Source organism: Vulpes vulpes, chromosome 8 (assembly GCF_048418805.1).
Source record: "Vulpes vulpes isolate BD-2025 chromosome 8, VulVul3, whole genome shotgun sequence".
In the NCBI taxonomy this organism is placed as follows: Eukaryota; Metazoa; Chordata; class Mammalia; order Carnivora; family Canidae; genus Vulpes; species Vulpes vulpes.
The window spans coordinates 42485070-42511999 of NC_132787.1; the positions used below are offsets into that span (position 1 = coordinate 42485070).

General features: G+C 36.5%; 1 protein-coding gene and 1 non-coding gene across 17 annotated transcripts in view; one reads left to right on the forward strand and one right to left on the reverse strand.

Moving 5' to 3' along the window:
* The window catches only part of ERC1 (ELKS/RAB6-interacting/CAST family member 1), a 537425-nt gene that overhangs the window by 43134 nt on the left and 467361 nt on the right, over nt 1-26930 (forward strand). The gene's annotated exons all lie outside the window — the stretch shown is intronic.
* On the reverse strand, nt 6622-6728 carry LOC112917618 (U6 spliceosomal RNA). The gene has a single exon (XR_003234484.1). It is a non-coding gene; the product is annotated as a U6 spliceosomal RNA (small nuclear RNA).

Below are 26930 nucleotides of genomic sequence, written 5' to 3' on the forward strand. Positions count from 1 at the left end.
TTAAAGTGGATTTTGGTAAAAGTTGAATTGAGACTACTAGATTTACACTGAATTAGCTGGCCTCTAGTATACCTTTCTGATGATGCTGAAAATATGCCTTTCACTAAAGATGATTTTTATTATCAAGCAACTTGGAAATGTCCATTTTAACAAGGAAAAAATTACTGATATATGTCTTTATTTTCAAATAATTGAGGCAGCTAATTATGCCTATATTGCGAAAGGATAAAAAGCAATGACAATATCCTTTGTAATTATCAAACTACATTTAAAAGCAAAGTATTTGAATCTTCTGTAAAGAGTGAGGTGAGGAGTCAGCGCTGAAGTCCAGTGGAAGTGAAATAGTCCACAGGCGTATGATGCCAAAAAAAACCCATATGCACTGAAGGAGGGTGAACACAGCCTTATCTAGATTCCGCCCCTTGCCCTAATTAAGCACTAGTGCTGGCAGGAATATATTCTTCCTGCACCCACTATAATTACCACACAATCCTAAAATTGTGTAACTTTGGTCCAAAAAGCATAGGGTGCAATTTTAAAGTAAAGTGAGACACTGCAGTGAGATACTGAGAGGACTGAGAATGCTAATTAATAGATTATAGTGAGCCAACAGTGGGCCCTAATTAAACTCTGCATTCATTATACCCTCCAGAGCCCTCAGAGGTCAGACATTTTCCACTTTACAAAGAAGATTGGTTTAATAGGATTTACAGTAATTAAATAGATTTCCCCATTCCAGTTTGAGACTGGGGATTTAGATGCATTCTAAATGTTTGATCTGATTGGGCCACAGAGGTCTGTTCTAGAATCATATCAAATGTAAAAACACATTTTCTTAGAATTGCCAGTGTGTATGGTTCATTATATAGAGTCCTTTAAAAAAATTGTTTCTAAAATAAATTCCCAGCTGTTTTTATGTCTCAACACTTTTTGTTATTGAACTTTCAAATACTAATGGTTGGAGATATGGAGCGATACATGTTTTAACAGGAAAGACCTTTTCTTTTTCTCTTCTTAAATTGAAAATGAGGAAGGTTTTTAGTGTACGGTTTGGTAAGAATACAAGTCCAGCTGTGAGCTTGTTTGAATTGCAAAGCTATGGCTTTGAATGATTTCTGTTTTATTTTATTCTAACCAACGCTTAACAGGATACTGTCATACTTTTTTTTTTTTGATATATGCCTTGTTATATTTTTATATGTTGAGTTTAGTTGGAACCTTAATTTAAATAATAACAGTTCTGGGATCCCTGGGTGGCGCAGCGGTTTGGCGCCTGCCTTTGGCCCAGGGCGCGATCCTGGAGACCCGGGATCGAATCCCACGTCAGGCTCCCGGTGCATGGAGCCTGCTTCTCCCTCTGCCTGTGTCTCTGCCTCTCTCTCTCTCTCTGTGACTATAATAAATAAATAAATAAATAAATAAAAAATTAAAAAAAAAATAAATAATAACAGTTCTAAAGCACTTTCATTGGGATTTTGTGTGGTCAAAATCCAGTATTATAGTGTGGCAAGTGAGTTTAATGTTTTGTGTATTTTTTTGTTTTTAGAGTCTGATTTTATTTAGGATTTTGGAGCATTTTTTTTTTTAAGATTTTATTTATTTATTCATGAAAGACACACACAGAGAGAGAGGCAGAGACACAGTCGGAGGGAGAAGCAGGCTTCATGCAGAGAGCCCGATGTGGGACTCCATCCCAGGACTCCAGGATCACACCCTGAGCCGAAGGCAGGCGCTAAACCGCTGAGCCATCTAGGGATCCCCTTATTCAGGATTTTGATTTTTGAATTTTGATTTTGTTTAGGGATCAAGAGAATTTCCAAGTTCAGAAATACAAAAAAGATAAATTTATAAAAATCTTTGTCATTTGTTCTGTTAGGACACTGGTGGCTATTAACATTTTTACAGTTTAGGTTGTACCTTCATTTGTCATATGGTGAAAGCTATCATTCTTTGAATTTAAGTAAGCTTTATCATGAGGTTGCTAATTGTTTTACTGTTATTTAAGTCTGATATTAAAATCTGGAATCTGTGTCTTGGACTGTTATAACTTTTCTTTTTGATAATTCTGCTTTAACATAGAAATAGATTATGAATAATAAAGCAGAGTATGGTAGATAAATCAATATTCTAATTTATTTTACAGATAGATGTGATCTTTTTAGGTGTTTCAGAAATGGGATGTGTTAAAGGAACTGTGCAGAATGTCCTGAGAAATATAAAGTCAGATCTAAAATAGATATGTTCCTTTTGGTGAGTTAACAATCATTTTGAGAAGGAAATTTGTTCATGTTTGTCTTCTACAAATTTAAGCTACCTATCCATTGGACTTTGTCACATACAGAGGTAACGTAGGTGGGTATGAGAAATTGGCTGCTTGTAGAGTTGGTAAATTTGCTTCAGTTGGAATGTAGTGGAATGCTATGAAAAATTATTCATTGAATCTAATAAAAAATGTGCAAATATCTGACAGGGCTTATTTGTGAGGAAATAAGGATTTGCCAGGGGATTGCAGCTTCTTCCCTCTACTCTCCCTTCTTGCATTTCACACTGTAGTCTAGTGTGTGATTTCATCTCAGTGACAGAATAGTTTTTAGAGATTTGCTAATTTACAGCAGCTTTGCAGATAGTAGCTTAAATATGAGTTGGGAAACCCAGTTTTTATTTTATTGTGCAAGGAAACCAGAAAATGAACTTAGTTTTTAGTTCTATTAAGGGAGGACAGAGTTGCATTTCACTTTTTAAAATCATATACTCCTAGAACTTGACATCATATTATGGGTGCCCAGGGAGGGAGGTGGTGGCTAGAAACCATGCTTCATAAGGAGTGGTTGAGGGAACTAAAGAAGAGGAGACTTGTGACATTTTAGTTATACTCTGTATTTGATGGGCAGCCATATAGAAGGAAGTTTTTTTTTTTTTCTTTTTCATTATTTTTTTGGGGGAAAGGCCAATGCTAGAAAAATGAGTGCAGAAAATAGGGTTACGGATTTTGGCTCCGTGGAGGAAATATACTGTATTTTCTAACAAAGCTATATCCATTTGATGAAAGAGTCAGTTCCAGAAAGTAATGCTTGATCATCGCTAGAATTGGTTACGGGGAGGCCAGAATGCCTCTGGTATGGGTGTTCTAAATCTTTTAGCTTTTCAGAATGTTGGAAATGGTGTGGAATAAAGTGGAACTTTTGTAGAGAACCATTTGGGGAGTTGTCCCCCCCCCCTCCACTCCCTTTTTCCCTGCCCTCCCTTGCTTCCTCTCTATCTTCTTGACAGCTTTATCTAGATATAATTCAGTTCATCCTTTAAGATAATTTTTTATTTCTTAGTCTGGAATTTATTTGAAGAAGAATTTGAATAGTAGGAAGTTGCTCTAGGGATTTCTTGAACAAGGAAATGAATGACATAATAAAAAATACTATTTAGGAACAGCTTTTATTGCTCTCAGCAGAATGGGTTGAGCAAGGAAGGGGAGAAAGCAATTGACTTTGTGTCAATTGGAAGAAGAAGGCTTGGATTAATGTGGGTAATAGGAACGAAGAGGACGGTGCACAATCATGAGATATTTTCAAAGAAATATTTGAATATAGACTATGATATCAAGAGAGAATACTGTGATGAACCATGGTAATGAGATAGGGGAAATGTTTTGGTCATTGATGGAGAGTGGAAGCGGAACTAGAATGCATACGTATTGGAAATAAGAGACTAATGATTGTGACCTTAGGTAACATGCACATAGATGTATGCTTGTTAACGTTGGTAAATTCACAGGTCTAGTTAGTTCAGTATCCCACCTACATGTCTCTGCTTATGGGAGTAAGGACTGGAGAAGGAGAGAGAAGCCATTAAATGGTACATGTTTTGTGTGTATTTTCTCACCTGTTTTTGTGTTTTAGCCGTCTTTGTTGTGGTGTATATCTTTTTTTTTTTAAAGATCTTATTTATTTATTCATGAGAGACAGAGAGAGAGAGAGAGAGAGGCAGAGACATAGGCAGAGGGAGAAGCAGGCTCCATGCAGGAAGCCCGATGTAGGACTCGATCCCAGGACTCCAGGATCATGTTCTGAGCAAAAGGCAGGTGCTAAACCGCTGAGCTGCTGTTGTGGTATACATCTTTGAAGGCAGACAGCTTGAGTCTCTCAATTCCTGAAAGTCACTATTCATTAAAAAGGGGTAATGTTTATATTTTTGTGATGAACGAACTTTGGTAATAGATGTCTTTTGTTTTATTTTAGTTAACAAGTTCATTGAAGATCATCATGTACCTTTGCATGATGAATTTGGAGTGAATTTGTCAAAAACACATTGCAGAAAATGGGCTTTCAGTAAGGAAATGATTAGCTTTGTATTAAAAATGTTCTGTTCTTCCTTATGGACAAGATTAGAAGTGCTTTTTTGAGCTGTATTTTTCTTTTTCTCTGTTGCCATATGTATCTCTGAAAATACTAGTTTTTCTTCCTGGAGTGTGGGAGTTTTTAACACAGATCTGTTCCTTTAATTTTTTTCATATTATTATCAATAATGCTTATTGGAACTACATCCCTTTCTCTTTGTTCTGGCAGTCTTTCCTATCTGGTAAGCTCATGGTAAATTCTGTTACATTTTGACAATTGATGGAGAATAGTGGGGAGATCCCTGGGTGGCTCAGTGGTTTGGCGCCTGCCTTTGGTCCAGGGTGTGATCCTGGAGTCCCGGGATCAAGTTCCCACATCAGGCTCCATGCATGGAGCCTGCTTCTCCCTCTGCCTGTGTCTCTGCCTCTCTCTCTCTCTCACTCTGTGTCTCTCATGAATAAATAAATAAAATATTAAAAAAAAAAAAAAGAGAATAGTGGGTTGAAGTGATACCTCTGTAGCTTCATTTCATCTGTGGAGACCTTGTGGGCTGAGAAGGTGAGAAATAGTTCAACTTCGATGGCATACAGTACCATCCTTTAACAGTGTGGTGGCTTATATACTTCCAGGGATTGTGATACTCAGAGGCCTATTTTACTTTGAAAACACCCTGGGATAACTCTTCTAGTCTTTGGTGAGCCCTCAGGCACTTGTGTGATTACCTTTAGCAGCAATTCTCAGTTTTTTTTGCCTTAGGATGTTGTACACTTGTAAAAATTGTTGATCCCAAAGCAGCTTTTGTTTATGTGGGCTTCAATATTTGTTATATTAGAGGCTAAAATAGAAATTTAAAACAATTTATTAATATATTTAATAATAAACCCATTAAATATTAACAAAAATAACATTTTACATGGAAAATAGTTTTAAGTCTCATGTCTGGCTTAATAGAAGACAGCTGATTGTCATAATTGCTGCTTTCAATGATCTGTTGCAGTTTTTTGTTTTGGATGAAATATTTGAAGAAAATCAGGCCTCAAGTAAATATGTGGTTGCAAAAAGCAGGAGTGGTTTTTTTTTTTTTTAAGTTTTGGTTTTTTTTTTTAAGATTTTATTTATTTATTCATGAGAGAGAGAGAGAGGCAGAGACATAGGCAAAGGGAGAAGCAAGCTCCATGAAGGGAGCCCGATGTGGGACTTGATCCCGGGACTCCAGCATCATGCCCTGGGCCCAAGGTAGGTGCTAAACCACTGAGCCACCCAGGGATCCCCAAAGCAGGAGTGTTTTAAAAGCCTCTTTAGATAATCAATCATGGATATATTTTGAAACCACACCCAGATTTTTGACATTTCATTGAGGTATGTTTTGTATGCTATAAGACTCATTGATGAACTGTACATACAGTTCAATGATTTGTTTTTTTTTGGTAAATTTACTGAGGTGTGCAATCATAACCATAATAGTTTTAGAACATTTTCATTAGCAAATGGTAAATTCACTGTGGAATCTGAAATATTACCAATGAGTTTTCCATAATTTTTTACATTAAAATGGTCTGTCTTGTACTTTGAGCAGAGCTTTTACATGTAGAGGATGTACATGAATACATATGCTTTCTCCAACGTTTGTAACATTGTGTATTGGTCTTTTGGAAAGTATTTTGGTTGGTTGAAGTATGCATATCTTCCAAATGTTGCCGTATTTCATTAGACAAATTTTTAAAATTTGCATTCATTAATATTAATTCATAGCTCATCAGAAAAGTCTTTTAAGTTTTGGTAGGCTATCAAGCTCACCAGATGGGAGATACAGATTTTCCAAAATTCTGATTTTTTTTTCCTTGAAAATACAAGTTTTATCATTGGCAGGAAGTATTGTCTGTTATGGTTTTTGAAGTAACATGTTTTGTTAATTTTTGAGAAAAATATAGTTATACACGAATTTGAGTAATCATAGGTTATCAGTTCAATCTTTTAAATTAAAATGAGATAATCATTGAGATAATCATTGTATTTCAATATGCAGCAAAAGTGTTTTATGCCTCTTTGAAAATGTTGCTTGAGCAGAGACCTGAGTGATGTGACTAGGGTAATATATTCCAGGCAGAAGGGACTAACAGTCCAAAATCCTTAGGATCTTTTGACTCTGATAAGACGTTGTCACTAAGGGTCTTAACTAGATTATTCTTTAGCTAATGTTCCTCTTCTCCTGTCTATTCGGTATTATAATAAGATGTTATGGTCTTTGACATCAACAAGGCTTTTGCTTCTTTTTTTTTTTTTTTTTTTTTAAAATATGGAACGCTTCACGAATTTGCGTGTCATCCTTGCGCAGGGGCCATGCTAATCTTCTCTGTATCGTTCCAATTTTAGTATATGTGCTGCCGAAGCGAGCACGGCTTTTGCTTCTTTACCGTGATTTAGGAGGGTATATTATTTCTTCAGTAATGGGAAAACACTGGCTTAAACCTAATAGGCCAAAATTTAGCCCAATGTTAAATAAAAGGAGAAAGCTTCACTGTTGTAGAAGGCCAAAACAGTACTTTTATTTTTTAAGATCTTATTTATTTATTTATAGGCAGCACTAGTGGAGAGAGGGGCAGTTATAGAGAGGGAGAATCTCAAGCAGACTCCATGGTGAGCGTGGAGTCCAAGGCGGAACTTGATCTCATGATCTTGAGGTCACAACCTGAGCTGAAATCCAGAGTCAGACACTCAAACGACTGAGCCACCCAGGTGCCCCAAAAGTATTTTTTTTAAAGTTTTGGAGTGAGTTTATCTATGCACATTGAATTAAAAATCCTGCTTTGAGGTCTATTGATAATGTTTTTTGATTGTGCATCAGATATCAGATATAACTGATTAGAGAGGCCACCCTTTTCCTGGCAAGCTATGAAAGGGTTCATCTATTATTAATTACTAGCTTTAATGTTTATTATTTATTATTTATTTTTGATAACAAATATTGAGTACCTTCTTTTAATCATTATATTTTTCTGGTGAACTGCCCTAAGTAGAAATAAAGCTGAAAGCAATGTGAAAACGTTACAAGGTAGTAACTTGTATCCTTGAGTTTTTGGACTCCTGAATTAACATTAAAATTAAAGTAATTTTAGTGATTTAGAGAATATGTGCAAAGAATACATATTCTCTTGGATTTTTTGAACATAGTCTTATTTTGTAGGGCAAAATGGATATGGAGATACTAGACTCCTATAAATATATAATAACTCTTAGAAAAGGCATCAGTGAAAGCAAGAGCAACAATGTGAAAAGACCAAAAGAACCAGTACTTTTTTTTCTTGTTTGTTGATAGCATGTATTTCTGTCCTAGAGTTTCCTTGGGAGGCTTTTAAATAGCCAGTAGTTATAGTTGTCTAACTAGTATTCTTATTGAGTGTTTTGTAGTAAGAATTCCACTTTGTCTCGTCAATTACTCAGTTTTTACTGTGATGAAATTAAAAAAAAGAAAGGATATAATCTATTTTGATTGCTGTTGTGTTCTCACTAATACTTAATTTTGTTCTCCCACTCTCTGGGAGCTGTTTAAAATAACCATATCCATAGGCCTAAAAGAAGGAGGACTTAAATTTTTCAAGAATCGTATGCTTTAAAAATTATCTTTTTTTTTTTTTTTTTTTTTAAACCAGCAAAAGAAGGGTTTATTTGGGAATAGCAGAGAATTGCAATCTGGGACTGGCAGGGTATGGCAAAAACCATAGGCAAATCCTCCAAATTATCTCATTAGCAGTGCTTGAGCACTATAATTCATTGCCTTGAAAAAGAAGAGAGCAAATCATCTAGAATATCTTGACATTAGGAATCTATATTATCATTGCTTAACTATTAGAAAGCATGGTAAAATTCTGAAAGAGAGAGCTCAGTTTTAAAGACTAAGAATATTGGCAGGCAATGCATATTAATCAGTCTCCTGGAAAATTTTATGTAACTTTTATGCAGTTAAATATATTTTTAAAACATTTTAATTCTGGTGTATTTAACATACAATGTTATATTAGTTTCAGGTGTGCAATATAGTGAACCAACAGTTCCACATATTACTCAGTGCTTGTCAAGATAAATGTACTCTATCCTCTTCACCTAGTTCACCTGTCCCCCCCACACATCTTCCCTCTGGTAAACCATCAGTTCTCTGTAAAGAGTCTGTTTCTTGGCTCCTCTTTCTTTCCTCCTCTCTCTACTTACTCTCTCTTTCTTTTTAAAAGAGAAAGAGGGGATCCCTGGGTGGCTCAGTGGTTTAGCGCCTGCCTTTGGCCCACGGCGTGATCTTGGAGTCCCGGGATCGAGTCCCGCATCAGGCTTTCTGCGTGGAGCCTGCTTCTCCCTCTGCCTGTGTCTCTGCCTCTCTCTCTCTCTGTGTCTCTCATGAATGAATAAATAAAATCTTTAATAAAAAATAAAAGAAAAAAAGTGTGTGTGTGTCATTGCCGTTGTTGGTCTGAGATAATCGTATTAAAATGAAAGCAAAACTGCTTTATCTGTTCACAGATAAATATTTAAGTATGGTATTTAAAAAATGTTCTTACATTGTTGCATCATGTGTGTTTACATTATAAACTTATTGGGAGCAAAGTGAAGGGACAGTTATATAGGACTGAAAATCTGAGATATTGGAAGAATATATTCAGAAAAATTCTTAATTTTGATTATCTTTCATAGATTTGATAACCTGAATAATTAGTAACTTATTCTTGCCACATAGCTCTTCTTAATGGACACAGGAATGTAATAATAGGTGCAAGATTTTTAGGAGAGAAGCGTACCTTAATGAGTACTTCTAGTCTTTTCCTGTAATTTCCTGGGGTACATTTCTTTTTTTTATATATATATTTTTATTGGAGTTTGATTTGCCAACATATAACACCCAGCGCTCATCCTGTCAAATGCCCCCCCATCACCCAGTCACCCCATTCCCCCCGCCCACCTCTCTTTCCACTATCCCTTGTTCATTTCCCAGAGTTAGGAGTCTCTCATGTTCTGTCACCCTCTCTGATATTTCCATCATTTTCTCTCCTTTCCTGGAGTACATTTCTTGGTTCTCTATGAAAGCATGTTATCCACGCTGCAGAGCATTTTCAACAGATGAAACAAATAAAAGAAAATCTATGTATATGATGGCAGATAAATTCCAGATTTTCTCGGTATTTCTGATGACAGGTACTAATTTTCAAGGTGAAGTGCATTGTTTCTCATTTATTGGGAAGTTGTGCTAACAATATTGATTGCTAGAAGAGCTTAGAGGCAGAAGGTATTTTTTGGATTTCGGGTAGACAGTGCTTAGGGTTGCTAGTTACCTTGCGATGCTTAGGATGGCCCTGAGTATTTAAAAGTTCTCCCATGTTCCATGATTTTTACATGTCTTGCTGGAAATTTGTGTAGGTAAAATATCTGTGTATAAGATCCTAACTATGTAAATATGCATAAATACAATAGCATTTTTTGAATGGTTTCAATATATGCTGAATTTTGTAGCAGTGGGAGTGCTGTGTAAATTGATGGAAGATTGTATTTTGTTTAGAACCTTACCAAGTCACTTTAATAGCAGCATTGCTTATTGGATGCAACCCATTTATTCAGCCCCTATCTGGGAGTGCATATGTCTTTGGGTGTAGCTGTGCCACAGCATTTACACATGCACACACATATATATTTAGCGTATTAACACACATTTTATTACATAATCTTCTTTTTAAAAAAATAGGCCATTACAGTAGGTTTTTGATTACATCTGAGGGTAGGCTTATTATCTGTGAACTTCATTTCAGAATAGTAAAGGGCACATTACAAAATATTTGTTATAAAAAGGGGAGGGGTGGTTTTGAGTCTGATGAGTTTGAAATCACTGACCTAGTGGATACTGAATTTTAAAAAGGGAGTTTTGGTCCTGGCCTTGCTAATCAGTAACAGGTGTGTGATCATGAGCACATTGTTCAGTCTTTGAACCCAGGCTTTTCATCTATAAAACCCAGAATGTTGGACAAGGTGGTCTTTGGAAATTCCTTCTAAAATGATCTGATTTGGAACACCTGGGTGGCTCAGCAGTTACCTGGGTGGCTCAGCGGTTGAGTGTCTGCCTTTGGCTAAGGGCGTGATCCTGGAGTCCCAGGATTGAGTCCCATATCAGGCTCCTTGTGTGGAGCCTGTTTCTCCCTCTACCTGTGTCTCTGCTCCTCGCCCCCATGAATAAATAAATAAAATCTTAAAAAAAATGATCTGATTTTAGTTTTGTCACTTATTCTAATGGAGTTCTCTAGTAGTCTCTTCACCTTGATTATAATGCCCTAATTACTGATTCATATAATCAAGTTAGCACTTCTGGGAATGAGAAATTCTTGACTGTTGATGTTCTTTCTAAGGTAGACAGCACAAAATCTTTAGTGTGTGTGCTGCCGAAGTGAGCACAGACAGCACAAAATCAATGTTTGTATATAAAGAGCAGAGAGCTTTCATGTGAGTTTTGTCACTTGTCAATTTGGGAAGATGCTGTTATGGTTGTGATAGTAAATGAAATTAAAGGAGATAATAGGCATAAATTTATGGACAAGGCTACTTGACATAATAGGTATGCACTACAAGATGTTAATTGAGTCAAATATTTCATAAATACAAATAATATTGTATAACATTTTTTGAAGTATGCAATGTACCTTGTAATCTGCTCTGAGAAGAAAAACAGGAGCATGGGATCTATATAGTTTTTCTGGAAAGTGGGTCACAATGGATAATAAGTTTCATTTGGATAACTAATCACTACCAGTGTAGCCTTAATATTCCTGAAGGAGTTACCAGCAACTTTGAATAGTGTAATTAGCTCTCAGAATTTTCAGTTACAGTCATATCCATTATTTAACATTTATATTTCCACAATGACTCATCCATGAATTATAGAGTGCTTTCCCAAAAGGAATGTAATATTGCTGGAAATAATTTTTTCACTGCTCTATTTTCTTTCTGTGGCAAGGAGTTCCTGGCTGGTTAGTTGGACCTAAAACTCTCCGCAAATAATTTAAACTATGTGCCTTTGTATGAAGAAGCCTTAACCTTCACAAGACAGTGGAGATTTCTTAAAAACAGGCAACACAGAATGCTTATACTTCTTCATTATGTTTATTTTAAGCTATTAATTTCTGTGCTGTATGTGTTTTTTTAAGCTGAAATATTACATAAATAAATGTCACTAAAAAGGATGCTTTGCTCACATTATTTACTCCACTGAGCTTCAAAATGTAGCATTAAATTGTTTTGCAGGGGCTGGGAATGATTAGGGTGGTTGGAGGAGTGTTAGTGAAGGGTAGGGCCATAGTAAAGGTTGATTTTTGACTTGTGGTTCACTTTACCTTCATATTTGGGAAGTTGCTTTCTTTCTTTCTTTCTTTTTTTTTTTTTTTTTAATTTTAGGTAAATGCATAGGCAGGAAATGTAATGCAGATAAAACAGCCAGTGCTTTCTGTAGAGGGAATTGAATTTGTCCGGGTGTTGACTTGTTTGTGAATTTTTCCATGTGTGGTTTTTGCCTGCTCTGTAGTTGCTGTTCGTAGTAGGGAGATAAGAGTCAGTGTTGGAAGAATTACAGTTTTGGTGGTTTTCCTTCCTCTTACCCATTCCATTCATAATTTGACGCTAATAAGTTTGAATAAGTGTTTATTATAAGAGTTATCTGGAATTTAAACCTAAGTCTTACCTGCCCGGGTTAAGGGGCACCTCACAGTCCTTGACAGCTACTGCCACCTCTTTTTCTTGTGACAGATGGCTACCCCTCCTGGTTGTAATCAACTGATTTTTTTCAAAGAATGAGTACCATGTGTTCTCCATTTTGGCTGTGATTGTCTTCTGCCCACTCATTGGCTTCAGAGGAATTTGAAATTGGATGTACTTGCTGCTGGCATTTGTGGCAGGAAGTTAATACAACTGCGACTCTCTTTGCCAGGTGTTCATTTATTAGAAGAATTGTAGCTTCCTAAAATTAAACATTATTTCTTTGTCATACCAAGAGTAAAGTCGAAAAAAACAGTAAAGTGAATTTGATTACTTTTTTTTCGAATATGCTTTTTACTTGATGATACATAGTAAATATTTTTTGGTGGCATATTTATTACAAAAATAGGTTTTTAAACCTGAATTTCACATACTCAAAGATTTATGGTGTATACGATTGCTGTCTGTACAAGATACTGAATAGATTTAATTTACTGAGTATAGTAAATATAATCTTGAAAGAGATTTATATCATAGAGACTCCAAAAACAATTGAAATTGTTTGTGGTGTATGGTATTGAAATATGAAAGCATATTCAAATATAGGTGAATATGCTTTGTGGTACATGTGGGCACTAGTATCTGTTCATTTTAACTTTCTTGCTCAGTATCTCTCTTCTTTATTGGTGGATATAAATGATATCATTGTAGGCACTGAAGAAAGTTGTAAGTCTAAATCTGAACTAGTTTAGTTCTGTAAAAATTCTATTCATATTTGGATGTATGGTGTTTGCCTTTAAAACTAGATTAAACAAATAGATTAAACAAATAGAAGGTATTTCTTGACAAAAAAGAACTACAAACAAATACTTGCATATTACTCTTATTAGTGTTGGAATTTGGGATTTCTCTCCTCTGAAGTCACTGTTCTCTCAAGAGTCTCCTGTATTTGGCTAAGTGCATCTAGTGTAGTAATGGTAAAAGTATTGCCCACCCATGGCCGACAACATCTAAATCTATCTTGTTAATCTTTTTTAGCTCAGTGGTTTTCAATCTTGGTTGTGTGCTAGTATTACCTGAGGAGCTTATAAAAAAAGAAAAAGATGCCTACTCTTCCTCATCCAATTTAATTTCTGATTTAATTGGGGCTGAAGTGTGGTCGCCATGTGGAGATTTTTAAAAGTTCCCTGGATAATTCCAGTGTTTGGTTAAGATTGAGGAACTCTTGGGATGCCTAGGTGGTTCAGCGGTTGAGTGTCTGCCTTTGGCTCAGGGCGTGATCCTGGAGTCCCAGGATCGAGTCCCACATCGGGCTTCCAGCGAGGAGACTGCCTCTCCTTCTGTGTCTCTGCCTCTCTTTCTCTGTGTCTCTCATGAATAAATAAATAAAATCTTTTTTTTTTTTTTTTTAAAGGTTGAGAAACTGGTTACTATTAACGGGTAAGAGTCAGTACTTGAACTGAAATCTATTTTTCAATCCTCTGTCTAGTGAGGTGGTTTATAAACATGGCATAATCTATGAACGTTTAAAACAATTTTCAATTTGAAGGGGTACAGAGAATGTTTGTTGTTGGAAATTGAGAGTACAAATATAACCTGAGGATGATTAACTGGTGCCAGTATTTTGTGATATTTTAAAAGAATTAGCTTCACAGGGTAGTTGGAAAGGTGAATGAGTGTGGAACAAAAGGTGGTCATTTGGAGTGGGAATACTCAGAGCAAGCATGGGGCTCTTGTAAGGAAGATGAGAAGGGTGAAAAGGAGTAAAGTAAGAATGAGCTCTGGCTTCTGGAGACTTGTAATTAGGGAGGATGGACTGAGAAGACAGGATGGAATCTAAGTCTTGAAGTAGAAACTGTACTTCTTTCTCACTAGGCAGGTGTAGCTGGGGCTCACCCTTCTAAGAGACCAGGAAGTGATGCTAATGAAATAAATGGAATGAAAGGGCTCTTTTTTTACATCCAGACTTGTTCTCTGCCCTGTGGCAAAAGACCGAACAACCTATTATTGGAGCATTTCTCAAGCTTTCGTGAATAAGAATCACCTTAACATTTATAGGTGCTGCTTCCAGCCTTCATGGTTTAGGACTGCCTGGGGTAGGGCTCAAAATCTGTATTTTTATTAAGCACCTTGGTCAGAGTTACCAGATGTTTTTGTTTGTTTACTGTTGTCTTCACAATGTTTGCCTTATTTCTTGTACTGTTCTTAATTATTTAAAAAAAAATTTAAAAATTGACATTAAAAAAATGGAATCTTACTAGAAGTCCTTACTGACACCCATGGAAAACATATCTCTTGCAATTAACAAAAAACTGTAAAAGAGAATACATAGTTATTTAAAAAGGTTTCATATATGTATATTATCACTGAAGATTATCTTAATTTTGATTATCTCTCTAGTGATTCTGATACAGTAGTTTTCTCATTATACTCGGAAATATAGCAAATAGAGACAAGAACTTTCATTTAGACTGAGTGGTTTTCAGCTCTGATTGCACACTAAAGTTGCCCAGGGTGCTTTTAAGATACTTTTGGCTGGTCCCCGTCCCCCCAAAATCTGATTTAATTGGTGTGGGATAGGAACTGGTCATCAGTTTTTAAAAACATTCCCTTAGGTAATTGTAATATATATTTTGGGCTGAGAATTTAGAGATTAAAAAAATACAATGTAAATAGACTAAGAAGTAAATTCATGAGTGCTAAATATATCTGGGTAGAATTAGAAAAATAAGGAAGACAGTGGCCACATAGGGGTCTGTCAGGAAGGAGGTCAAAGAAGGTGAATTGGTAAAGCACCAACACTTTTTATCCTCATTATCTCCTCTGCCTCAACCTGCTTCTCCTGTTTTCTGTTCTTGAAGAATGGTTAAGATTTTTTAATCTAGTCAGGTAGTCTTCAAACTTGAGTATGCATCAGAATACATGGGGAGGGTTTGTTAAAGCATAAATTGTTGGGACTTACCTTCATAATTTCTAATTGAGTAGGCTGGGTTGAGGACCAAGATTTTTGTACCAACAGTTTCCCAGGTGATACTTATATTGCTGATCCATCTGGTCTAGAAACCTAGAACATTAGACTTAGATTTATTTTTTTCTCTAAATATCCAGAAAACTTAAAAAATGATAAACATAAACCCTTGTTTCCATTACCTAGAATTACCAATGTTAATGTGTGGAGAAATATTCATTATGAATTCATATTCACGTTCTGGTCATTTTAGGAAATAGGTATCCTATTTCACACTTTTGAGTACAAGGAATAAAACATGTTAACTTTTCTGGGTTTAAGATCAGTGATCTTTAGGTTAAACTATATTTTTCCATTTAAATAATTTCTTTATTCAAAAAGATCACGGACTTAATAAGCTGTATTTATTTACATGCTAGAAACTTGGGAGGAGAAAGAGTAAGCTGTTATGTGTGGTGGTATAAACAGTTTGACAGTGTGGTGAAAACATAGGAACTTAGAACCTGAAGGAATAACTACATCATTTGTTCGGTTTTAAAACAGCATGTTCTCCCTGTGGATAACTGACATTCTGTACAAACATATGGGTTGAGGGGGTAAGAGTACTGACGGATATAATTTATTTAATTAACACTGAATTCATAATCAGTGCCATCAACTTGATTCTGCAACAGTTGAGGTAGTTTTGATCGCCTAGCTTTTTGTCATGCTTTAAATAGTTGCTTCATTTTAGTACAGATCTCTCCAGCCAATTTAGTTTTGGAGATAGGCATGATGCTATTTTTATATTCTTCTGAAGGAAATTATTAATCACTTCTATGTATTTTTAAAAAAATCTTGGAGCTAATGTCAGGATTCCCTGAACTCGCTAGACTCTGAATTTTCCTCACCATTTAAAAAATTTAAAATTAAACTTTTTTAGGGGGGTTGGTAGGGGCAGAGGGAGAGAGAGCGCCAAAACCAAGAGTCAGACGCTTAAACCAACTGACCCACCCAGATGCCTCTCACCACTTTTTGAAGTGAAGATTTTATGATGCATGGCTTTATAACGTATGGACTTACTGTCTGATGAAAATCCTTGTATTGCTTCAGTTTGTTTTCCTCTTTCCATCCTTTCCTTCTTCCTTTCCTCTCATCCATGCATCTGTCTCTCCATTCATTCTTCATATCATAGTATTTCCTGTAATTATTGTCTTGGTACACTTGTTTTTTTCTTTTTAGACTCTTCTGTTTGCTTTCCTTCTGGGAGTATTTGTTCCCTCTTGGTAGAATTTTTTTTTTTTTAAAGATTTTATTTATTCATGACAGACACACAAGAGAGGCAGAGACATAGGTAGAGGGAAAAATAGGCTGGGGGGGGGGGGGGGCCTGATGTGGGACTTGATCCCAGGACCCGGGGATCATGACCTGAGCTGAAGGCAGACACTCAACTACTGAGCCACGCAGGCATCCCTCCCGTGTATCATCAGTCACAAGTAGACCTTAGGAAGATAACCTTTTCCATTTTTTCTTTTAACAAGGAAGCCAGCTTATATTTGCAGTTCACATAGTAAGGATGTACAAGCAGTGGAAGATGGATAAATGCAGAGACCATACAAATTATTGAGATGTTTTCTCCAGTTTTCATTCAGTCTGGGGATTTTCTTTCTCCTCTTTGGAAAGTGTCCGTCCGTCTGGTCCGTCTGTTCGTCCGTCCTTCCTTCCTTCCTTCCTTCCTTCCTTCCTTCCTTCCTCCCTCCCTCCCTCCCTCCCTCCCTCCCTCCCCTCCCCTCCCCTCCCCTCCCCTCCCCTCCCCTCCCCTCCCCTCCCTCCCTCCCTCCCCTCCCCTCCCTTTCCCTCCCTCTATTTTCCTTTCGTTTTCTTTCTTCCTTCCTTTCTACTCCCTCCCTCTCTTTCCTTCCTTTGCAAATGGGAGCATGGTCTTTAAGGCAGTCTTGACTGTTTTTTTTTTTAAGATTCTATTTATTTATTCATGAGAGACACACAGATAGAGAGAGAGAGAGAGAGAGAGAGGGAGAGAGAGAGGGAGAGAGGTAGAGACACAGGCAGAGGAAGAAGCAGGCTCCATGCAGGAAGCCCGACATGTGACTTGATTCTGGGTCTCCAGTATCAGGCCCTGGGCTGAAGGCGGCGCAAAACTGCTAAGCCACCCGGACAGCCCCCAGCCTTGACTTTCTAGTTAGTATTTGATTGTCTTTCAAATGTTTGCAGTAATTAGAACCAACATGTCAAAGCACACTACCTATGTTATTTCTGATGTTTGGGTCTTCTAGATTCAGAGAAAAATAGGTTATTGTTTTTTTCTTAACTGAATTTCTCATATTTATGGGTAAGGATCTGAAAATTCACAAAATACATTATTTTGCATATTATATGCTATGAAGAATCAAGTATTCAAAGTTTGAACTATCACAACTTTAAGATCACGAGAATTAGCCAAACTTTGAAATCTAAGGCCAATCATTAGCTGACTGCCCTTCTTGTAGGGGGCTTCTCTAAACCAGATGATTTTTCAGGACCTGGGCATACTATGTGGTATGAAGAACATTATAAAACAATTGCAGTTGGTTAGGAATAGCATGTTCTAAACCCTTCAGGATTTTCGTTTTTGCCTGTCATTCATATGTCACTGGGATTCTTGCCCCCTTTTAGAAATAATTCACTTAGTTTGTACTTTGCCTGTTTGTATATTTACCTGACCTTAGATGATACAAAGGTCAGCATTTAGGCAAGTGGGTGGCAAAGTTAACTGTTTCTCTGGTATGTCACTATGCATTGTCTGGGATGGAATGCTTTGTGGGTCTCCTGTGGTTTCCTAATGAGAGAAAGCTGGTCCAGTTGCATTCACTGTCACAAGACGACCTTTGTTTCTGCATATTCTCTATTTCAACATAGCATTGTCTAACTAGTCTGTCAATAAATATTTATTGAGTGCCTACTGTAAATGCCCAGTAATATGCTGGGTGCTTTGAGTGATTAAGAAGAGGGGCGGGGGGAGAAAGAGGAACAGACGTGCTTGTGAGGAGTTTAAAACCATGTTGTCATGATATATATATGCTCTGTGGCTTCATGAAGATAAATTTCAAGAATGGTAGAATTCTAGAGTGTTTTGGCTTAGACTAGCTTCAAGATTTGAATTATTCATAAGAGTAAACTGTTTCCTCACTAAAGTGCATACAATTTGTTCATGTAAGTGGAATATTATTTAATGTTAAGAATTTCTTTAAATTTGGTGTTTATAGATTTTTAAAAAATCATTATTTCTTAAAATATATAGTGTATTTCCCACAATTTCAAGCTTTAAAAAAGTTATTGAAGTGGAAAGATATTCATATGGTATATATACTATGGTCAAGTTTTTGGAGGAAGTATAGAGTTCTAATATAGTGTTAAAAGCACACAAACTATATGGAGTCAGGATGCTGGGTGGTTCTTATGAAGATGACCTAGGGATGGGCTGGTTACTTTTCTTCTTTGTGTTTTGGTTTCCTCCTTTGCAAATAATAATTGTGCATCATGGGGAATTACGTGAGATTTATATAAATTAAAAATATATAGAGCATTTAAAATATGGAGTGGCACTAATTAAATTAAATGCTAGCTGTTTTATTTTTTAAGATTTTATTTATTTATTTATGAGAGACACACAGAGAGAGACAAAGGCAGAAAGAGAAGTAGATTCCCTGCGGGGGAGCCTGATGTGGGACTCATCCCAGGACCCCAGGATCACTACCTGAGCCAAAGGCAGCCACTCAACCACTGAGCCACCCCGGTGCCCTTATTTTTATTATAATCACTTTGAAGGGTGAAATTCAACATAGGAAAAAATGTTTTGAAGGATACTCAGCAGGGCATTTTCAGCAATTTTCTCAGATGAGTAGGATTATGGATTTTTTTCTTTTTGTTTGTAATTCCTTTTGTTCTCTTACGGGCATGCTTTTCTTATATAATGAAGTAAAAGATAATGAATAAGATTTAGTCAGAATGTTTATAGGAGTTGTTATATGACAGAAGCTAGAATTAATTGCTAGGAATTAGTAAATGAGTGGTAATGAATGGGCAATCATTTGCTAGTAAATTAGTAAGTATTTGAGTATTTGGTATTGAATGGACTACGAAGGTATGATATTATCTTTAAATTCACGATGTAGTATAAGAAACATGGTAGGAATACAGAGGGGAAGAAGTTCTAAAGGTAGTCTTGTTCAACTCTATCCACCTCTTTCAGTGTCCCTGACATGCATTATCAACATTAAATTTGCAGTGACTCATTGTTTACTCTATTTTGAGGTAATTTATTCAACTTAAAAAAAGGTTTTTTGATAAGACATCTAAATGTCAGGAAATTTTCTTAGATTGAAGTAGACCTGCCTCTGTGTAATGCTTCTTCCAGGTTAATGATATAATAGAAAAGGAGTTTACCAAATGGATATTGAGTAGCTTACAGAATTGCTGGTAGGCTGGTGAGGTTTAGCTTCCACAATGTTCTTTACTGTGGCGATGAAGAAACCTTATTGCTTCGTTGGATCCTGGGTGTCATTCTATAGTTGACGCTTCGATATCACTTAATAGTCAAAAGTTGACCTCGTAATCTCTGGGAAACTGCTGGTATTCCCATCTCCCAGAGCAAAGATTCATCTGTCACAATCTGCACCAGTAAAAATGGAAATAAAGCCTCTTTCTGTACTCAATTCCAAGGTAGTCTTCTATGCATATATCTGATTGGCTGAGTCTGGGTCACATGCCTGGGTCTAGCTACAGGGGAATATGGGAATTTTGAGTTTTTATTTCTACCCTAGGGAAGCAGGATTCATAACAAAGGGATTTCTTCACATGTAGAAAGACTACTTAAAAGATTATGAGCACAAGCACAGGAAAAGATGTTCTACAGTGTTAGTTTTTAGGGGAATGTAAATCAAAACCATCCACTAGGATGGGTATAATATGAGTAATAGAAAAAAGAGGAAATAACAAGTGTTGAGGATGTAGAGAAATTGGAAGGCTTTTACATTGCCGGTGGGAAGGTACATGGTTCATCTGCTGTGGAAATCCATTTGGCAGGTCCTGAAAAAGTTAAATATAGAATTACCATATGACCATGCAGTTTCACTCCTAGGTATATACCCCAAAGAAATAAGAACTGACACTCCACCAAGTACAAGTATATATATGTTTATAGTAGCATAATTCACGATAAGCAAAGTTTGGAAACATTCCACATATTCATCAGTGGATAGTGGATAAACAAATTGTGATATATACATACAACAATATTATTCAGGCATAAGAAGGAATGAGGTTCTGATACAGATTATGTGAGAGTACCTCCAAAACGTTATATTAAGTGAAAGAAGGCAGATAAAAAAGATCATATATTGTTTCATTCTATTTTTATGAAATATCTAGAATAGATTTATGGAGCTAGAACAGTAGTTGGTAGTTGGTCTGTGGGGCAGGAGGAGTGGATGGAAACTGATTAGGAGTAAGGAGTTTTACTTGAGAGGGATGAAAGTATTTTGTAACTAGAATAAAGGTGGTGGTTGCACAACATTGTGCATATACTAAATGCCACTGAGTTGTTCACTTTGAAGTGGTTGATTTTATGTTATGCGAATTTCACCTCTAAATTATTTTTTAAAAAGTTTACAAGCAGCCATTAATAAAACATGTTCACTATGAAGATGATAATTTATTTACTGTATAAGGCTTCACATTGATTCTGATGCTTATGGCAACATTGCAAGATAGGTATTAGGGACAAGAAAACAAAGAACTATGTATTAGTGGGTTAAAAAAATCTTTACAGTTTAAAATACTGACTTTGAATCACTTTAAAACTGTTTTATCAAATTAAGTGAACTTTTGAAATCTAATCAAAGATTGATCTGTAGGGAGCTCTCTTGTTACTTAACGTTGCTCTGATTATGTTTAGAGCACCTTATATCATAAATTTAAGTTTGTTGTATGAAGTTGATAGTTTGGAAATTGCCAGCTGGAAGCATTGAACTTGTAGTTCTTTGAGTTGTGTTTTATCTTCCAGTTTTCAGTATTGTTGAAAAGCTGCTTTTCTTTCTCTTTCTTTCTTTCTTTCTCTCTCTCTCTCTCTCTCTCTTTCTTTCTTTGCCATAGAAGAGGTATATTTGCAACTTCAGGATTGAAAGCATGATATTCTTTCTTTATTTTTTAAAGATTATTTATTCGTGAGAGACACAGAGAGAGAGGCAGAGATAATAGGCAAGGGAGAAGCAGGCTCCTCGCAGGGAGCCCGATGTGGGACTCAATCCCGGATCCTGAGATCACGACCTGCGCTGAAGGCAGGTGCCCAACCGCTGAGCCACCCAGGATACTCTTTATTTAAAAGAAACTATGAAAATTATAGTTAAAAACTTGGTAAAAATATATGTGTTGTGTGATTTGTTTAAAAGAAAGAGTAAATTATTATTTTTTAAACTAAGAAAGGAATTTCCTTTTTGATAGTCCATTTTGTTTGTTTGTACCTAGTTCTAAATCCTGGTTAAATATACTTTTTTGTGTTTGCCAGATACTGATGTTTTAGGCACGACTGGTCGGTCGTTATATGAACATTAACGTTATATGAACATTATATGAATGAAGGTTTGCCTCCTTCAGTAGTACTTGGAACTTAAAAACTGCTAGTCATTTTTTCATTTTTTTTTTTTTTTTTTTTTTTTTAATTTTAAAGTAAGCTCTGGGTGCAAGGTGCGCTTGAACTCACGACTCTGAGATCTCTTTAAATGCTCTACGGACTGAATCAGCCTGGTGCCCCCTGGTGGTCGTTTCTTACAAAATTTTTGTAACATTTAGTAGTTAACACTAATATTTCTTTTTAAGCCATTTACTGACATCTAAAAGTTTGAATTATGGGGATCCCTGGGTGGCTCAGCGGTTTAGTGCCTGCCTTCGGCCCAGGATGTGATCTTGGGGGTCCCACGTCAGGCTCCCTGCATGGAACCTGCTTCTCCCTCTGCCTATGTCTGCCTTTCTCTCTGTCTCTCATGAATAAATAAATAAAATCTTTAAAAAAATAAAATTTGAAATCATTTTAGCAATATATATTTTAATTTGGCATAACCTAAATGCTTTTTGATCATAACTTGTAGAAATATGTCATGTAATATATATATGCCTAAATAATCAACATACGCATTTCATGATAAAACACTTGCCATCTAGGGGAGTTGTACTTAGATATTTTAAATTTTATTTTTTCTGAGAAAATATTGGTTGTCAACCACTAAATTTATTTTACAACTCATAACAAGTCAGCTTGAAAATTGTTAGTGTTATGTAGACACCACCAGGTTCTGAAAAATTTCACTATAGGAAGGTTAGGTTGGGGGAGACTACTAAAATATATGCAACTTTATAACCATGACAGTTAATGAAATAATAAATGGTACCTCAGGAGATAACTTGGATAGCTCCAGGATGGCGGGTCATTTTGGCTTGAGGCTGCTCCAGCAGATACTAAAAATTCATAAAAATAATAGAGTAGAAATGCTTGCTTGCAGTGCTGAGACAGTGCAGATGGAAGTGGATTTCTAAGCCCAGGAGGAAGTGCAGCCTGCCTTGAACAGAGAGCCATGCATGCTTAGGGGTGTGCTCCTGTGGGAAGGGAGTGCCCTGGCTGTAGGTGCTCATTTTTAATTTTCCTAAAATAGAGCTGAAAGAATTCCTGTTTATGCAACAGCCAAGCTAAGGGCATTTTCCTTTCTGCTGAAGGCTGTAATTGTTTTTCTGGTCTTTGTTGTTTCTTTGCCTAGGAGAAATTACTTATGAATCAGCACAGCTTTGATGTGATGATAGTTCTCTATTTATTGTGATTATGTATGAGCTAATACATAATAAAAAAACACACTTTATAGCAAAACAGACTGTATATATGTCCCTTTGGAGTTTGCCACTTCGACTGTATTCTGTTTTAGCCACTGCTTTTTAGAGAGATTGCCGTAGCTGGTTGTGTTAGCACGACATTTTGATTTCAAAGATCTTATTATATAGTCTTGTTCAAAATGCCATAGGCACAAACTCTTACTAGTGCTTTGTTAGAGCATTAGATGATTTTACAGTTTCTTTGTTTCTGTATCTGTAAATTCTATGTGTATTGCTTAAATGAGAGTCACTTGAGTCTAGAGATTACATTTATATTGCCTAGTGAAATTTTTATATATTGACTTTAGGTTATTTGCTAAGTTTTACACTTCTGTGAGTTTTGAACTTGGTTAGAAAACTTGATGACACTAGGTGGGGAATAGATTTTCACAGCAAGTGGATTTTACATATAGGCCAAATCTCAAGGAAAAGTATTGCTTAATGTAGCTTTTTAATTTTTTTTGAAAAGGTGTATGTATATAAGTAAACTCTACACCCACCAGGGGGCTTGAACTCACAGTCTAGACATCAAGAGGCACATGCTTTTCCAACTGAGCCAGCCAGGCAGCTAGTTAAAGTAGTATTTTATTTTATTTTATTTTTTATTTTATTTTATATTTTATTTTATTTTATTTTATTTTTATTTTTTAATTTATTTTATTTTATTATTTTATTTAAGATTTTATTTATCTATTCATGAGACACACACACACACAGAGATAGGGGGTGGGGGGGGGCAAAGAGACAGGCAGAGGGAGAAGCAGGCTCCATGCACCGACGTGCACCGACGTGCACCGACGTGGGACTCAATCCCGGGTCTCCAGGATCGCGCCCTGGGCCAAAGGCAGGCGCTAAACCGCTGCGCCACCCAGGGATCCCCTGAGTCCTCACTCTTAAAGAGACAGCACGACGAATAGCCCTTGGAGAGATTGCTTAGAAACAGCAGTTTGAGAAAATGCTCGGGGCATATAGGAGGGAGGGAGAATTAGTTACTTTATAAACTCCTTTTGCTGAGACACTTCTCTAGGAAGAAGGGAACTGACTTGTAGTTTCCTACCTCTGCCCCTAGCATAATCACACAGCTGCCTGCTAAAACTCGTACAGTACTGGCATTCATTACCTAACTTGCTTACACTACACCCTGCCCCCTACACCCGGCCTGTGGGTCCACTCCCGGAGGAGACCAACACAAACCTTGCCAACACTTCTTCTCCTGACCTCCTGCAGAGGATGCTCATGCTTTGTTGAAGTTGTACCCAGCCTGTGTACATCCTTTGGGGGGCAGATCCCTGTGGCCTGGTCTCAATAGCAGCTACATATTCCCTGTGGAAGAGGACCAGCACCACCTTGTTAAAAATGTGTGCCTGCCCACTTCTTTCAAGAGCAAGAGATGTAGTTGACTTCCTAACACACAGAAACAGAGTTAGGCAAAATGAGGAGACAGAGTAATATGTCCCAAATGAAAGAACAGGACAAAATCACACCAAGAGACCTGAGTGAGACAGTAAGTAATATAGCTGATGGAGAATTTCAAGTAATATATTGATTGGACTTGAGAAGAGAGTAGAGGACATCAGTGAGACCCTTAACACAGAGATAAAAAAGAACCAATCAGAGATGAACACAACAATTGAAATTAAGAATACATTTGATGGAATTAATAGCAGGATAGAGGAAGCAGAGGAACAGATTAATGACCTGGAAGACAGAGTAATGGAAAGTATTCAAGCTGCGGAAATAAGAGAAGAAAAACTATTCAAAATGAGAACAGACTTAGGGATTCAATGATTTCATCAAGCATAATAATATTTGCAAATATCTCTGTCTCCTCCTTAAACTAAAGTTGTAAGAAGAGACTAAGCAGGATATTACATAATAACAAAGGGGACAAGAAGCTATAACAATTGTAAATATTTATGCACTCACCATGGGAGCTCTCATAAAACAGTTAATGACAAGTATAAAAGAACTAGTCAATTGTAAAACAATAATAGTAGCGGACTTCTACTACCCCACTTAACATCAGTGGACAGATCATCCAAACAGAAAATCAGCAAAGTAGGGGTGGCTGGCTGGCACAGTAGGGGGAGCATGTGACTCTTAATCTCAGGGTTGTGGCTTTAAGCCCTACGTTGGGTGTAGAAATTACTGAAAAATAAATTTAAAAAATCAACAAGGAAATGGTGGCTTTGAATGACACACTGAATCAGATATATCTAATATATATTCAGAACAGTCTATCCTAAAGCAGCAGAATACACATTCTTTTCAAGTGCACATGCCACATTCTTCAGAATAGATCATATATTAGGCCACAGAACAAGTTTAAACAAATTTTAAAAGATTGAAGTCATACCATGCATGTTTTCTGACCCAATGCTATGAAACCAGAAATCAACCGGAAGAAAAAATCTGGGAAGACCACAAATACATGAAGACTAAATAACATGCTACTAAATAATGAATGGGTCAACCAAGAAATCAAAGAAATTAAAAATTACCTGGGAACAAATTAAAATGAAACACAGTGGGATGCAGCAAAATCAGTTCTAAGAGGGAAGTTTATAGCAATATAGGCCTATCTCAAGATCAAACAATTTAACTTTACACCTAAAGGAGCTAGAAAAAATAACAATCAAAACCCCAAACCAACAGAGGAAGGAAATAATAAAGATTAGAGCAGAAATAAATGATGCAGAAACTAAAACACCCAATAGAACAGACCAATGAAACCAGGAGCTGGTTCTTTGAAAAGATTGACTAAACTGATAAACCTATCTCAAGATCGAACAATTTAACTTTACACCTAAAGGAGCTAGAAAAAATAACAATCGAAACCCCAAACCAACAGAGGAAGGAAATAATAAAGATTAGAGCAGAAATAAATGATGCAGAAACTAAAACACCCAATAGAACAGACCAATGAAACCAGGAGCTGGTTCTTTGAAAAGATTGACTAAACTGATAAACCTCTAGCCAGATTCATAAAAAATCCAAGAGGACTCAAGTAAACAAAATCAGAATGAAAGAGGAGAAACAACAATGGATACTACAGAAGTACAAACAATTACGAGAATATTTTGAAAAATGTATGCCAACAAATTGGGCAACCTAGAAGAAATGGATACATCCCTAGAAACATAAAACATTCCAAAACTGAATCAGGAAGAAATAGAAAATTTGAATAGATCGATTACCAAAAGTGAAATTGAATCAGTAATCAAAAGGCTCCCAACAAACTAAAGTCTAGGACTAGACATCCTCACAGGTGAGTTCTACCAAACATTTAAAGAAGAGTCAGTACCTATTCTCAGACTATTCCAAAAAATAGAACAGGAGGGAAAACTTCCAAATTCATTCAGTGAGGCCAGTATCAGCCCAACACCAAAACCAGATGAAGACACCAGTAAAAAAGAAAGGACTACATATCTCTGATGACTATAGATGCAAGAATTCTCAACAAGATACTAGCAAACCAATTCACCACTACGCTAAAGAAACATTCACCATGATAAGTGGGATTTATTCCAGGGGTGCAGGGATGGTTCAATATTTAGAAGTCAATCAACATGTATCATATCAATAAGAGAAAGGATAAAAACCATATGATCATTTCAATAGATGCAGAAAAAGCATTTCACAAAGTACCACATCCATTTGTGATAAAAACCCTCAACAAAGTAGATTTAGAGGGGCCATACCTCAACATAATAAAGACATAGGAAAAACCTACAGTGAACATCATGCTCAATTATGAAAAACAGAGTTTTTCCCTTAGATCAGGAAGATTTTTTGTCGTTGTTGTTAAGACTTTTTTTATTTGACAAAGCAAGAGAGCACAAGGCGGCGGGGAGGAAGAAACAGGCTCCCTGATGAGTAAGGAGCCTGATGTGTGGGTCTTGATCCCAGGTCCCTGGGATCATGACTTGAGCTGAAGGCAGACACTTAACTGACTGAGCCATCCAGGCATCCCCGCGTTCCACCACTTTTATTAAGTAGTGCTGGAAGTCTTAGCCACAGCA